We start from the raw sequence: 17,310 nt of genomic DNA, 5'->3' as shown, positions 1-17,310 counted from the left end.
GGTCGTATGTGGCCCTTTAATACCCCTGCATTAGACTATTCCATAATTGAAACCATTCGGTTGACAGGTCCGTTCTTTTTAACGTAGTTCTGGCATGATTTTTTTTTTTTTTTAATTCATTGCTCCTCATATTTAAACTAAGCATTATAAGACTCCAAAGTTAAGTGGACGTTTTAAATGTATTTGATGGATGATATTTGTTTTCAATGTAAATAAATATTCATTAGACACTAATTTAAACATGGCTGCGTGTTGTTTTTGTGTGACTGCTATTACAACGGGTGAAAACTAATGACGAGGCTGTCCTTTAAATCCAAGAAACACAAACCATTCCACTTCTTATTGATCGATCAGCTGCAGGGGGAGAAAACACCACAGCAATACTGAGACGACAGGGTCCAATCATGCAGATTAGCTTCAGCTGATCCCACACGAGGACGAGGTCGTCTCACGTCCTTTACCTGATGAGGACAAGTCACATGGTCATGCTCTCCTCTATCACTCGGCCTAACAAGTCATTACAGCGTCTGTCAGCTCATCACTTTGCAGTGAGGGAGGTTGACAGCCGAATGCTGTGGGTGGTATAATGGAGGTCTGGATACTCACTGTGTGATCCTAGTGCTGTTAGATACCTGCATGAAAAGTAGGGGAGATACTTTCTTCTAGGGGTGTAACAAAATAGTTAACCCACAATATGATACAAAATAGGATATATATGAATGTAGATATGTTGTAGAATGTGATGTGAGCTTGTGTATAAAAAATCCACACACGTGAAATAAATTTAATGTCACAAATGATGGGAAAAAATGTATAGACTGATATTTACACATAAAATTACAGCTGCAAACTTGTTTATTTATTCACATGTATTTTTAATTATTTGCACAAATGATCGTTTACAACCACAACTCCTGGTTACAACTTCTCGAATCTGCCGCTACAGATGCACAAACTACTTTTCTCATGTGAATCTGCGCTGCTTGAGTTTTGCGAGACGTCTGCAGCAAAACTGATTTGTGCTCGTAGAAATGGCCACTCCCCTCACCGGCTGACAGCTGATGCAGTGGCCAATCGGTTCATGTATTTTACAAACTCTTTATTTTTATGAGACAGTTCACATGCATGTTCATTGTTTTATTGCTTCGACACATTATACAGATTGTAGATTTTGTAAGATACATTCACCGCTTGGCCACTGCATCAAATTTCAGCATTCTGCCTTTACAGTAAAGAAAAATGACTGTTTCGGTCAAATCACCGGCTGCTATGCTAAAAAGACACAGCCCACTATCTCCAAATCCCTGCTTCTGATTGGTCAATTGTACACATGGGGGAGCGGGGAGGGGAGGGGCCATTTTTATGAGCACAAATCAGTTTTGCTGCATACGTCTCGCAAAATGTGTTGCAAAACTCAAGCAGCGCAGATTCACACGAGAAAAGTAGTTTGTGAATCTGTAGCGGTAGATTGGAGAAGTTATAACAGGAGAGTTGTGGTTGTTAACGATCATTTACGCAATTAATTAAAAAAACATGTGAATACATGTTGGATTACAAGTTTGCAGCTGTAACTTTATGTGTAAATATCAGTCTATATATATATATATATATATATATATTTATTTTTTTTTCCCCCATCATTTGTGATATTAAATTTATTTCACGTGTGTGGATTCTTTTATATAAGCTCACATCACATTCTACAAGCTCTCACATTTTGCAACATATCTACCTTCATAGATATAGGGTTCACTGTACAAAATACTCACAATATGAAAAAAATAAAGATAAATCTCAGTGAAGAGTTACAAATGTGTAACAAATCTTTGTTGACGAAAAAATAATTTGACTGCAAAGGTGTGAGACAGTGTGTGGGAGTGTTCTGCTTCACAAATACATAAGGAAAATAAATGTACCAATTTAACAGTTGTTTTTTTCATTATTATTTCTAATTTCTGTAACAAAAGTTTACAAAGCTGCATTTTAGAAATGCCAAAATAAATAAAAAAAAAATGCAGCAACCCCTGTAACTTAAAGTTTATTTATTTATTTATTTATTTATTTATTTATTTATTTATTTATTTATTCATGTTTTACTTTGTCTACACATGATGTCAAAGGTCAACAATACATGTAGTGCAATCTTTTTTGTGACATCTATATGTTTTACTATTGCAGTTAAATAAATACATTTATTTTATTGCAAAATTGTGACCATCACCAGCCCACCATAAGGAAGGGTAAGAAAAACTATTAAAGGGAGGATATAAAAAGAGCGGGGGCAGTGTTTCACCGATTTGTGGGGGGGGAAGGGAACAGGGAAGAGGGAGTCAGGGTAGGTCAATGGAAGGGATAGGGAAGAGCCTCTTTTCCGCAGAAACAACCTTGGCCTTCTTTACCTCAGGCTTAACTTCACGTATTGGCTTAAAAAAAGCTCTTTAAATCCAACTGCCTTTTTTTTTAGCCATTTTCTACCATCAGAAACAAATAAAGCTCTACTGTAAATGACCCTTGTAACAACTGACCCCGATATTTGAGGCATACTGACAGATGGTTTGTTTAATAAATAAAGATATTTTCCATCCATCTCAATTTCTGTTACATGGCTTTATATTGACATCCTATTTTCATAAAGAAACATAAAAATAATCACATATTTTGATGCAAAAACATTTCTACCAACCCCTCCCCCGACACCTGGTATCATGTTTCATTTATATGCCGCTAAAATCAGACAATCTACAATTATGTTCACATGTGAAAGTGAAGTTAATGATCTCATCCATCAAGTGGCACCTCAGATCATCTCCACCATTAATCTCTGGGGAGTGTTTGCTTTTCGTCTGTGTCGGAGAAGGATCTCGACGCATAAAGAGTCGTTATCCGTTTTATGTAATTACATCGCTTTCCTGCGTGCGAGGAGCTTCATTTTCTCATTAGGTTTTCTCCTTTGAGTAGGACACGGATTGCATTCTTCCCTGTTCTGGTCTCTAAATAAACCTTTAATAGCACTGCAAACAGTGATTATCCTCACTGGGTTACTGTCATCATCGTTAATGTTTTTATCTTAAACTGTAATACTCACAATGGGATGAACAGCTTGCAATAAAGGCAGCTTTAATGAGAATAGAAATGTTAAAAATAGAGGGAAAATGAGCGGAAATGGAAGGGAGAGCAGATGTGAAGGAAGGAGTGGAGGAGAGGAGAGAACGAGGGGGAGGAGACTCAGTGAATGAAAAACCCAGATGCTAATCCTCGGAGAATCTTTCCTTTGACCTCATCTGGGTGACAATGTGTCTGTGGGCCAAACAGATGTTTCTGTCTGAGGTTTGTTCGTTATTCATGTTTAGGACAAACTGGGCCACTGGCATTTCTTCTCATGGAAAAAACATGGTTCATGTCGGCGACGCTCAGGACCCGGGTACACGAGACCTTTAATACAGAATAAAAATTTAATTATCTCTAAGCTGATCTGTGCTGTACAGAGGTTATCAAACCTACACAAGTAAAAAAAAAAAACAAGAGATAAAATAAATAAAAATACAGAACCAAAAATTGCCCGTTCACAGTCTGGTATAAAAGCCACAGCATATAAATGGGTTCTTAAATTTGTTTTAAAAGTATCAACTGTAGGGGAAGTCCTGATAAGGAGGGGAAAGCTGTTCTAAAGTCTAGGAGCAACAACAGAGAAGGTCCGATCTCCTCTAGTTTTCAGTCTAGACCTTGGAACAACCAGGAGCAGCTGGTCAGCAGACCTCAGTGAACAGGAAGGAGGGTCCAGTCAGTGCACTATTAAAAGATCAGAACGATCAGAGGGTACCAACCCATGGAATGCTTTAAAAACAAACAGTAAAATCTTATGGTACGTTCACAACAAACACGTTTTGAACATCAAAATCATGCCTCGCGTGCACAGTTGGACGCTTGTGCTCATTGAATACAGAAGCTTGTCACCAGCGCCGAAAATGCTCGGGACGCGCATCGAGGGGAGGGGCTTCTCTGTTGCCGGTGGTGTTCATACAATGGATGATATTGTGGCGATCAGTTACGTTGATAATTCACCCAGTGACTGTGAAGTGGTGGGAACATTATTGTGTTGAGAAGGTGGTGTTTCTGGTTGGATGTATTTTGGTGTGACCCAGTGTCTGCACTGTGATGTCAGAGGGTTATAGAGAAGTGTGGGTAGATGGAGAATAAAGTTTGGAGTTCCTTGCTGAACACGCTGCCTCCGACTCCCGTTCATCGGTTCTACATTATTGAGGAATTGGCTTGGCTTTATTTGTGCCACGGTGCCAGTTTGATGACCTGCTGACTGGCATCGGCCCTTGCATCTCCTACCAGGACCTCAACTACTGGCGCTCTATTCCAGCAAAAGAGCCTGTTCATCTGCCACTGCCTAGTTTTTTTTTTCTTCTTCTCATTATTCTGATACGTCACGTTTGCGTAAAGCAATATGCCCCAAAAGTTCAACAATCCCAACTCCAGCCGAATTGGAAGCGCCGGACGCACACCAAAAGCGTCCGCCGAGCTTCATAACGTGCCGCACAGGAGGCGCGGGACGCACAGCGGGACCTCCGACGCTCCCTAGAACCTCGTCCACCATATATTGTGAATGTAAACCACTTTCGACACGTTTGGTGTGAACGCGCCATTAGAATCAAGTGGCTGGTTTATGCCGGATGTTTCGCGCATGCTCATTCTGTCACGCCGGTGACGACATAATCCAAGATGGCTGCCTAAAAGCAAGCATTGGACTTGAGCCAAGACTATTTCTTTAGAATGAGCCTTAGAAGATATGGATTAAATGAAAACAGTGGATGAACGGAAACATAAACATGCGGACATTCACACGGACTCATTACACACACGACACAGACACGACAAACGAAACACAGAGCTTCACTAATAACGTACGGGTCGTCAGAAAGTTCTCCGTCCACTCAAAATCCTGTAGATGGAGGTAGAACAGCCGTTGCATTAACCGCTGGCTTTGATTGACCAAAGTATGATTGCCTGAACTCACCTGACAATAGTGGATCAGTGCAGGTCAGAACCAGAGCATCCACAATTAGTGACTGGATGCCAACGTTTAAGAAAACTACCTTTCACTACCGAGGTTTGATTACACTTATGACTTCATCATACTATTGTATTTTATTCTGTCTGTCAACCGTGATATGAGCTGTCCTGTTTTTACCTTGTATTTTCTTGTTTACCTACCCAGGGACTGCAGAGGTAAATGAGCTATTTGCAATTGACAATTGCACAATGTCCCATTTAAATAAACAATAAATTAAATTAAAGTACGGTCGTATGCCTCCTGTGAAACAGTATGTTACTGTGGAGCTGCTGCTTCAAAACTACAATCAAAATAAATGTACATTTGCCCCGTGTCCAATCAGAACCCCTCCCAACCCCCAGACCGAAAGTGGAATTCAATAATGGCAAATAAACGTGTTTCCATGTAAGCCACATTTGTTTGTTATTTTTGATTCCAAAATGAGTCTTTTCAGCTCATTTGCTGGTAAAAAAAAGTGGTTGTGCCATTAAGTTCTACCAGTGCAGTTACGTTATAATGGATTCTTTAAGGATTGTGCTTAGGTACGACATAAATTAAACGAAGGAGATTAAAAATACTACCAGGTCTGTCATGGCGGGTCATCTGTCACCCTATTGAAGAGACTCCCCGGGTCAGATTTGATTTATCTTACAGCTCCAACATCACTCAAACTCTAATCCGCTCTTCTTTTCTCCCTCCAGAGGAAATGTGGCCTGCTTTCTTCCAGAAGACACGCGTGTCCATGTTAGTCTGAGTTTATTCTGGGGCTTAGCTAGTCCATCTTCCTGCCTGTTTTGTAATTTTAATGCAGCCCTGTGGGAAGCCCCGACACAGAACTAATAAGCAGGAACATGTCGTGTAAGTGTGATAGTTCTCATCATGACTTACAGTGATTATGGAAAAAAAAAAAAAAGAAACGCCAGCAGGATGAACCATTATGTAAAAGCCATTACTGCGCTGAAGTTCTGATCATCGTCTACGCAGACGGTCAACAAGATCAGAAGTTATCAAGGGACGCTGTGAGCCATCAGACATTCTAGTTTATTACTGCATTTCAAAGCCTTGTTCTTCCACAACTCTGCTTCCAACTGCACATAAAGTTTCTCTCGATATTAAATATGAATCCCCACAATTCAGCGATGACAGACACGCATAATACCGTGATTATCATTTTTCTACTCTGACGTAGATGCAGTAACTCCCGTCTTTTCAGTGCTCACAGGTACGTGCAAACATCTCTTCATTTATGACAGATTTTTTTTTTTTCATTTTTTTTCATCAATTATTTTCTTATATGATATGTTGTGGTTTCATTTATTCAGACAACTTTTTTCATTAAATTTACTTTGATCTCCAGATAAGTTTCCACTGCCAACTGTCAGTCTTCCTCAGGGGCATCTAACTGATTGCTTTGATGTATCCTTACAAGTTATTTTCTAAGATAAGAAGTATGTTGAGGTTTCATTTATTCAGACACATTTTTCCATGAAATTTATGTTGATCTCTGACATGTTTCGACTGCTAACTTCCTGTCTTCCTCAGAGGCATCTACTGATCACTTTGATGTGTCCTTATAAGTTATTTTCTTTCATCTAGCATTTGTGTTTGTTTCCTTCTGGCCCAATTATTTGCTTTCCTTAGAAAATAATTTGTAAGGATACATCAAAGCAAAGTTGAAACATGTCAGAAGATCAAAGCACATTTCCTGAATAAAGTGGTCTGAATAAATTAAACCTCAAAGTATTTCAAAAAAGTAAACAAAATGAAAATGCTGGAATTATCACTTTATTATATTTTTAACTTACCAGTAAGAAAAAATAAAAAAAAAAAATAAAAAAAAAAATTACTTTGATGGCATTACCAATTGAAAAACTAAACAATTATTTACTAAAAAAAGTTGAATTCATTCCACACACTTTCTGCAGGCCTGACTTGGACCATCTGGGTACACATGGGAGCTTTCTATAGCTGCGTCTCCATTACCCTTGGAAATAAACAAACTCAAAGTAGTGCAATAAAAACTGATAGTGAAAACACCAGATTTAAAAAAGAAATATTTTTTTGTGTGTTTTACTGCCATTTTGTGTATTTTTGTATGTTTACTTTGGGGGCCACTAGTTGTATGTCTCCACTAGACACTGGAAAAAAACTGACCCCAACCAAGAAACCAACCAAGTAATTGATGTGGCTGGGTTTTTTTCGCATTTGTCTTTAATGTGAAGTTGGTCTTAAATTTAATTTCAAATGGCATGAAAACATGTTGAATTTAATTTAACTGAAGCTGTAGGAACCCTGTAAAAGGACTGTCTGTATTCCTGCAGCAAAGTCTCGTGGGATGAGATTTCATGGGAGATACGAGGCCTTAAAACTGCCTTCAATGGAAACACGTTTAAAGCACAATTATAGTTTGTCAAAACTTTAGAAATATCGCTTTTATTTTGCGACAAAAACTTTAATGGAATCAGCTTATGACAGTTTGTGAGTCCTTTGAGTCCTTTGTGTTGATGTTTGGACTCTAGGCCCTAAATCACACCAATCCATCAGTTTGGCTCTTTCTGATGCTCATGCTTTCATAAAGGCCTCTGGGCCGGACACCTACTCACTCTTAAGTTCTAACTGCATCATATTTCAACAATTTGGATCGGTAGAGTTAAATCTGATGCCTCATTTGAGCAGGAGAGGGGATAGCAGGGGATAGCAGGGCCCGGCGGGCGGAGAAGCACCAGAGAGCTTCATCAGCCTGACAGGAAGTGACACTTCAGGCCACCAGCCTCACTGCATCCTCCCTGTGTGGGCAATTACACGTGAATAGCTGGCTTTGAGTTTCTCCTCATGGCTCAAATACCCCTTACTCTTCATTGAACATCTGAGAAGCAATACCCGAGCAGCAGCGAACGCCACACATGGCCCGGGAACCTTTTTAATTAGCCCGTTCCTCCAATTAGGAACCAGGGAGACAGCAGGACTGTAACCCCAAACGTGTCCAACGATATTCCCTTTTCTCTCTCCGCTCTTATTAATCTGTTGCTTTGTGCAGAGGGAAGGTGTCACTTACAGTATATAGAAAAGAGGAAGAGTATGTCAGCGTACTGAAGGTCCATTTTTGGACCTTATTGTTTCTGATGTGCTGTCCTGAATTCTATTAGCCTGTGATATATAATGACCTGCATTATTATCAGAAGGCTAATGCTGCTTATTCTGATTAGTGATTAATAAGACACCTTCTGATACTGATGTACACAGTTACTGTATTTATAAATGGTGAAAACAATCACACAGGTTAAAGGTTGAAGCCCTGTGTGTGTGTGTGTGTGGTTTTTGTTTTCTTCTTAAACCCAGATTTTATAGCCAGGTTTTCCTTTTTGGAAGTTTTTTGGTAAAGATTTCAGATACAGTTGCAAAAGATAAATCAGTACCAATATTGAATGAATAAATTATGCTTTTTGATGCTACTTGTATATAAGTTCATATTCAGCCTTTACATTTATTGTTGTTGTTGTTGTACGTTGTGTGGTTTGTTTATTTTTTTTTTGTTTTGTTTTTTTGCACCATCCACCAAGTCACATTCCTTGTATTGTTTAAAAACTCTACTTTTTCAGATTTTCAGTCCATGAGCCATAAAAGGTGTCCAACATTGTTGGCCCAAGTCTCACAGAGTCCGTGACAAAAGCCGTGTTTCCATTACAGTTGTTTGCTAAATAAACGCAGCATTTCTAAAGTATAATGGTTGGGTTGTTTATGTTAAATTATAGATTCATCTATAGCTGTAAGAAAAACGACTGTTTTTGAGATGAGTTGAAGTTGCATAAATTAGCCAGTACAGGCGTGCAAATCAGCTTTTTGCTTGTTCAGGTCAAGACGAGCGTGACGCAAAATGTTTTCTGATAATGAAATTTGGAATTTGCAACATGAGCTAAGTTCAAATATCTTGACGTTTTGTTTTGTTTTGAGTTGGAAATAAGGATATTAGCTGTGTTTAAAATGTCATACTAATGTACTACTCATACTAAGTTTGACATCAAAATGACTAAGTAATGCGTTCGGAACATTTCCTATGTATGACCTGGGCACACTAGTCATACTCAATCGTCCCACGATGCATTGTGAGCGGAACGTAAAATCGTCCTCGGACCAGCTTCAAGCTAAAAGTCAAACATCCCCTTTTCAAAATAAAAGCATCTATTCTTGTCTTCAGTTAGTTTTTAACACTTTTGTAAATAGGGCTCTTGTTTTGAAAAAAGCAGAAGTGTTGTCAGAAGCACAATGAAGGGTCTCATGTTGATATTCTACTTGGTCATTTTCTCACTTCAAATGTTTTCAGAACTTTCAAATGTGGAGAGTCAACAGAGATGTTTAGCCTCAGTGTGATTCAGGGTTTTGTCTTTGTAGGTTCCAAATGCATCTTAGGAAACTTGGAAGTAAACTTCAGTGGGAATGGTCAACATCCTAATCATACTTAGTATATAGTAGACAGTATATACTGCTTGTCGATTTGATTCTCTTATCGATTCTGATTGGGTGAGTGACTGAAATAATACAAATGGATTTGTTTGCTTGAAATTGTCATTATCTTATCATTGTTTCTTTAATTTCCTGCAGGGATTTTAGCTCTCTTTTAATCCATCATTGGCAGGTATTGATTGTTTTCACTGGATAATAATATATACATTATATGACACTTTGGCTACAAACATTTGAGAATATTTACAGTGCTCCTTCACATCATGAACACATCATTGGCAACGTGTCCCTCTTCATCCACCACCAGAGGGTGGCGCTGTCTTTGATTGGGATGGGAGGAAGGCTTCTATACAGTGTGACTTCTTGATCCACTCTTTGGACTATGTAGGGCCCTATAAAATCCATGTTAACGGAATCGACCAATGAAAACGGAATTCACTGTTGAACTCGGAAATGGAAAGAATCGGCATGAAACGTCCAGAAGGTTTTTTTTTTTTGTTTTTTTTTTTAATGGGGAAATGTTTCCGGGGACTGGTTATTAGGTGCACCGCCCGCCCGCCCGCCCGCCCGCCCCCCTCCCGTCCTGACCGCTCATCATCACTGACTCCTAAATCGAAGCACACGTACATAGGGCCTTAGGGTTAGGTTTAGGTTTACAGTTAGGTTTAGTCTTAGTCACATGACCTAAACTGGCCAATGAGGGGCGCTGCGTACGGATAGAATGTCTGTATATTGATACGGTAACCTTACGGATAGCTATTGCCTTAACTTTACGGTGTCCGTGAATCTCCGTCCGTTTCTCGTCAAGCGCAGCAGTGTTACTGAAAACACGAACAACTTCAGCGGCTCAGAGTGTTTAAACAACACACCGCTGACATGTGACATCATCACGTATTTGCAGCAAAAGAAGAACCGATGGTTCTTGAAGTGGAATTGACAAGCAAGCAAATAAACGATTCCTCGGAACTGGATTACCGGTTTTCGATTCCCGTCCCTAAAAAACGGCTCAAAAACTTTGACAATCAAAAAGCAAACAGAAAATTTGATAAAAAAACAACAAAACAAATCGGAATTCATTGAAAACTTCTTTTTAAATAGCAGGGTTTCAACCTTTTAAATAATATACAAACTGCCGTATAATGGGCCGACAGGATGTAGACAGCTCCTCTTTCGCTAGAATGAAAGGAATATCAATTATACACAGTCAAATATCCCTGACCCTTTTTGCACAGATGAGAGTAGAAATGAAGCTTTTTTTCTCCCTGTAATAAATGTACTTTTATTGAATTATACACAAAGCGAAGCTGGATCTATTTGCAGCCCTTTTTGTACACGTCGACCGCTCCATTGATCGTACAGGCCAGAAGAACAGATAATTGACTAGTACGAGGGATGTTTACTCGCCGCTGTCTTTATGTTGTCTTTCAGGAGAAGTCGTGGAGGCAGATCAACGTCACCCTCTGACAGAGTAAGTACATGGAGAACCATGAGTGTGGAGCAGCTGGAGTCCACCTCACGTGGCAGAGGGACCACCCCCCCACTCAAAATAATTCACTGTAATTCAAGTTTAACAAAGCAGTTCCACTTTTTATTTCAGTTTTATTTATACTCAAAGAGTATTGTTGATTTCTTCAGTGGATTTGAGTCGTCCACACTGGGACAACTTTGTCCTAAACCTAAAGGGTCCAAAATGGAAGCTAAAAACCTATTTATTCTATTATTATATGACATTTTTAATTATTTTATTAAATTACTACTGTGTGCATTAGTCTCTAAACCTTTTTATCATTTTTAACTTTTTTCGATCACATAAGCAAATTTCTGTGAAGCACTTTGAACTTGTATCAAATTGAGGGCGTTTCTCAGCAATTTTTAGTATAGATTAATTAGATTAATTAATTACAGAGCATAATTAATTAATCACACCATTTTTTTTATCTCTTGAAAGCACTATCTAATAGTACACATGTAAATGTGACTATTTTTGTTGTGTTTTTAACTGGTAATAAAAAAATAAAAAAATAAATAAAAATGTCAAAATGGAAAAACCACCGCAAGACGATATATACATAAACGGATCAAAAACATTGACAATAAAAAACCAAACAGAGAATTGAATAAAAACCAAAATAAATCGTAATTCACTTAAAACATACATTTGTAATTATTTTTAAATTGCAGGATTTCAACCTTTTAAATATTAATCACATAAGCACATTTCTGTAAAGCCCTTTGAATTTTTAATAAAGGTGCTGTATAAATAAAGTTTGACTGATTGCTTGAATAATAATACCATGTTGTATTAAATGATTTAATTCATTCATATGAAAACCTTTGATTTACCTTCAGTCATTGTTTTTGAGTGAAATTCAACTTTGTTTTATTCATTAGGACTATTTCAGATATTTTAAAAATGTAATTCCCATTGATCAATGATCATTGATTGCATAGCATTAATGTTTGCAAACACGCACAGACATATATATTTGATGTGTTCAATACGTAAGACCACATCATACATCCACACACACACAATCAGCTTACTTCCTGTTTTTCATTTCATTGATTTAAGTCACACATTAAATAAAAACAATCACATTAAAGGTGCAAGGAGGGAACGAAGCCCAAAGTGCTTATATAAAAGTACCACCCCTTTAAATAAACACAAACTATTTAAAATAAGGGATAACAAATAAAGACTTGTAAAATCAGGAAACAAAATGCGCAAATAAACTTTGATATATGATATATAAATAATATATAAACAAAGTACATAACAGCCTTTTAAAGATGTGATTACTTACCAGCTTGTCCCGCCTTCTGCAACAAAAATAGTTTTGATTGAATACCTTGAAAAAAGAAACTTAGTTAATTTTTAAATTTGCTCCATGTGAACATTTTAGTTTCATTTTTATTAATTAACATAAACGTGAAAATGTTGTTTATGGCAGAGGTGGGCAACTTATATCACAGTGGGGGCCACAAAAATGTGTTTCATTAAGCGTCCACATTATCAACATTCATGTCAACATTTAGAATAATGACCAATCTGAGCGTAAACGCGGGAAAAACCAAAGGGATTTTATGGTGGTTGTGTGTTTTTCTGTTATTCTGTGTATGTTTGTTGTTGTTATTACTCATTATGAGGCATTTTGTGCATTTCTGTTGTCCTTTTGTGTATTGCTCCTGTAAAATGTATGTTACTTGTTATCATATTGTGTATTTATGTTGTCATTTTGTGTTTTTGTCATCATTTTTATGCATTTCTCATTGTAAGTTTTGTGTATTTCTTTTGTCGTATTGCTTGTTTATTAGTACTGTGGGTTTGCAGAGTCATTTGGTGTTTTTCTTGTCTTTTTGCAAATACATTTGCTGTTTTTTTTCTGAAATTTGGTATATTTTTTCAGTCATTTCGTGCATTTTTTTGTTATTTGCAGTAAATTTGTGTATTACTGTTGCCAGTTTGTTAATTTTTGTAGTAGTTTTGTGTGTTTTTGGAGTATTTAAAGGTGTTTTACTGTATATTTCTGCAATGTGGTAATTCTTCGTAATTTGTTTAATGTATTCTTGCTTTTGTTTTGTGTATTTTTCTGTCAGTTTGTACGTTGACTTTAAGGGCCGCATACAGTTTGATCGAGGACTGCATGTGGCCCCCGGGCCACCAGTTGCCCATGTCTGTTATATGTATTTCATTCACATGTTTTTTGGGTTTTTTTTGTCATTGTCACCCACATGACAATCACCTGCTCAGTTATTCTTATTTTCAGTTAACATCACACAGGTATTATTTTGTTTATTTGTATTTAGACGTCACAATGTATCTCGGTAACATGCTCCTTTAAATTAAATAGTTTTGTCAATTTTTGTATGTTAAAGTTGATTTTCTTACCTGGGCAGTGACTTCCTGGTCTGGCAAAAGATGGTGGAGAGGGCGGAGCTGACTTTTATGCTGAGGCCGACGCCCAATGGACCAGACCAAGCTCATTGACATCATGGGGGGAATTAAGAGTTATTTATATTAGATTTTAGTAGGCGTCTATTTTGTTCTCCCCTGTGTGTGTGTCTGATGGGCTGGTCATCTAATATTAAAGTCTCCCTTTGTGCATTAGTTTGGTAGGATTGTTAGTTGTGTAAACCAGTGTTGGGTAAGTTACTTTGAAAAAATAAATGAGTGACATATAAGTTGCCAAAACTGTCTCAAATGACAGAATTAACATGGAAGTAAATTATTTAATCAGCAGGAAAAAGGAAGAAAATGACTGTTCTTTGTAAATAACACCTGAATTTCTTTTGAACATATAAAGAAAAAGTGCAAAAGTAACAGAAAAACAGTTACAACCTAAGCCACCTTGGTGTTGTTTTTCAAAGTAATTTAATCTATTTATTTTAGGCTAGACAATAAAATAAAGGTTGTTAAAAGGAAATACATTCAGTGGAAATCAAGACTGCAAAATAAATGTAAAAAGTTGTTTAATAATGATCAAGGTTTTTTTTTTTTTTTTTTTTTTTTTCTGCCTCAAAGAAAGAATTGTTTGCTTTTAGCATCGGGAAGCTAGCAAAGACGTGACTACAAGAAATGTGAGGATAACTACGCTAAGACAGGACTGAAAATCAATGTGCATCAGAAGAAAAACCAACCTAAAGTCTGAAAAGTTTGGAACAATTTCACTGAAAACTTAAACTACACACCTCTGGCAGAACTAACATATGTGACATGAAACTAACAGTATAATGTTAGAATAAAAGCAGCACAAAACTACTGTATAAAAAATATATATATATCAATAACATTTCAACATGGTTTGACAGCCTTGAAAGGAAGACGATGTTTCGAGCACCAAAAAAATAACTTGTATTTGTCTAAAAACAAATTAATTCATAGATATTATACATTCACATTGTTTTATGGTGCTTAACAAATTTGTATATTATGTACATTGTATTAATTTGGGAAAACTGTAATGAACACCATTGACCGCTGGGGGGGTAATGCCCCCTGCAAACTCTGCGTGTGTTAGTAATGCATTAAGCCTGATATGTGATTCCGCGTAAAATCGACGCCGACGATGCACATAGCGCTCTACGTAGGCGTAGAACCCCTGCCCATAACCTGACTAGGCATTGTGGCGACGCAGAATGTAAGGGCTGTGATTGGTCCGCTCCAAACCTCAGTCCTAGTTTCTGCCTCATCCAGTCAACATCGCCATGTTTTAACTTTTTGTGGAGCGATAAGGGAGTTGTTTCTACAGTGGATTGAGTGAAAGAGATGAACTAAAAGTGTTTTATTATTTCATTTCATGGCTGCAGCACTTATCACAGACAAAAGGTGTGTGTTTACTGTTATTATCACTACTACTGCCTCGTCTCTGTACCTACTGTGTGTGTGTGTGTTTCATTAACAGTAAACAATGACTGACATGCTGTAGAGGAGCAGACATGATGTTATGTTGCTCCGCTCCCAACTTGCTGCTTCCCTGGACCGTAGACCACTTTACCTCGCTGCTCTACGCGCGATACTCTTTACTACTTAGTTTGCGAGTTTCCTATGTTTGTATTGAAAAAATAAAGTGCAGGGTTTTGAAACCGTTGTGTTAATGTTTGTGTCCAACAAAACACACATTGTTAGGTACAGTAGGTCAGTAATAATCCAGAAATAAATTACAGTTTAAGATACATAAAAATCATAAAACACTGTTTTCTGTGACCAGAAGATAAACAAGGGCTTTTTTTTTAATGCATTGGTAAAAACACACATAGCCACAACCCCCTAGCGGCATGGCGGCCAATCGCATAGCGGTATGTTCCCTCTATGCAGAAGTACAGTTGGTCAACCTCCGTAAGTCGGCGTAAGTCCTGATGCAGAAGCATGTACCAGACTTTACACCCAACGCTAGTGTTCACACCATGGATTGTTGGTCTTTCTAATAATAATAGTTATGTTTGGTTGACCTCTTTTAAGCCCTGGAACTTTACACATTTGGTTGTATTTTTGTCAGTGACTTTGTTCAAGTTTCTTTTTGGGGAAAATCAAACCCACATTTTTGAACTTCAAATTCTCAGTCAACTATTGGTTGCTTAGGGTTTCAGTTTCGTCTTTGGAAAAAGACAGAAAATGATTTCAAATTTACCATTTATGTCTTGGAAACGGTGGAGAATCCTGTAACGGAGGCTCTCTGGGTCTGTTGAGAGTTTCTCACTAACCGACTTTGAGCTCATTTATGTTGCATTCTCTAGCTTAAAACACTATCCTCAGCTTTCACATTCCTGTTTGGGTGAAACACAATGATCCTGAAAAAGCGTGTGATTACACTCGGTCCCTTAAATGTGAGTGGTGTGAATGTATTGGCAGAGCATGAGATAATTCCTCCTGATGAATGATAACTCCAGAGTGAAAGGAAAAAGCTGAACTCATCACATCAGCATCCTCCTCTGTGGATCACTCTGATCCCGCTTTGATAACAACTGCTGAAGTCAAAGTTATCATCAGACGCAGCTAAAGCTGGAACTAAGACTCTGAGATTTATGAAAATGTATCACCTCATCAAGCTCAGCGAAATAAGTCACATGAAAGTGCGTATTCTTCAAAAAGGCTCAAAATATAAATATTAGATGTGTTTACATCCAGTAAAGTAGTTTAGCACATTTTATTAATTTATTATGCACCTTCATTTAATCTGTTTAAAGATTAAATTTAGCTTTTATTTAAATAATCATGTGGCAGCACAGGAGATTAAACGAGGATTAAACTGCTGGGTTGAAAAAAATAATTAGATATAAATGAACGTGTATTTATTTACTTGTTTGTCTATTTGCATGATTATGTTAAAATAAATAAATAAATAAATAATTTTGACATCATTTGAACCAAGTTAGACCTTAAACCAGAGGTTTACAACCTTTTTCAGGTCGTGACACCATTTTGATATCATGTCCAGAGACACTTTTTTTTCTTTTTTTTTTTTAACTAAAATTATTTTTGGTTCATATTTATTAAACTGTGTTACAAACACAGAATAGCCAGGATTATTGCACAATGTGACAAGTGTGCCACCTCAGATGTTTTTATACTGTATTTCACTTGATATAGATTTATATTTGAGAATTTTTTAAGTACAGGATACAGTTATTTTATATTTATTGTGTATTTGATCAATAATCATTTCTAATATATAATTTATTTTTTTTAATTCAATTTTTTTATTATTTATATTTTTTTTACCAATTACTCAACCCCAAGACTCCATGGAATTTTGGAGAGGATCCAGATCAATATACTGATTTTTTTTTTTTTTTTTTTTAAAGTTTAAAAAAATCTATAAGATTGTTTTTTCTAGTCATTGGCAATATTTAAAACATTTATATTTTGTTTTTTTAATTGGCCGATCTGTATGAAATTTGACTCAGTGATGTCTGGTGGGGTTCTCAGTTACCCCACTGAGTTTCATCTGATTTAAAAATAAAAATAAAAAAAAATAAAAATAGGGGTGCCGATACATTTGTATACTGGATGGTTATTAATGGGGATAGACATTTTATTTTGAAAACTAATATATTTGCCCCTTACATAGGCCCCTAAAGTAGTACTGGCAAAATGCAATTAAAAAAGATTGTCACTTTTAAACTGATTTAAATTATTTGATAATATCAATGCTATATATGAGTTGTGCATTGCTCAACCTCAAACATTTTGATTCAATGGATGATGCAGAATTTGAACCTTCTTAAAATGTTTTCACCTTTAAGATGTTTTCTTTAAAATTTACAACATTTTCTTCAAAATTCCTACGACT

Source organism: Gouania willdenowi, chromosome 4, assembly GCF_900634775.1.
Source record: "Gouania willdenowi chromosome 4, fGouWil2.1, whole genome shotgun sequence".
Lineage (NCBI taxonomy): Eukaryota > Metazoa > Chordata > Actinopteri > Blenniiformes > Gobiesocidae > Gouania > Gouania willdenowi.
The sequence above is the reverse complement of the archived record's forward strand: the minus strand, read 5'-3'. Positions refer to the sequence as shown.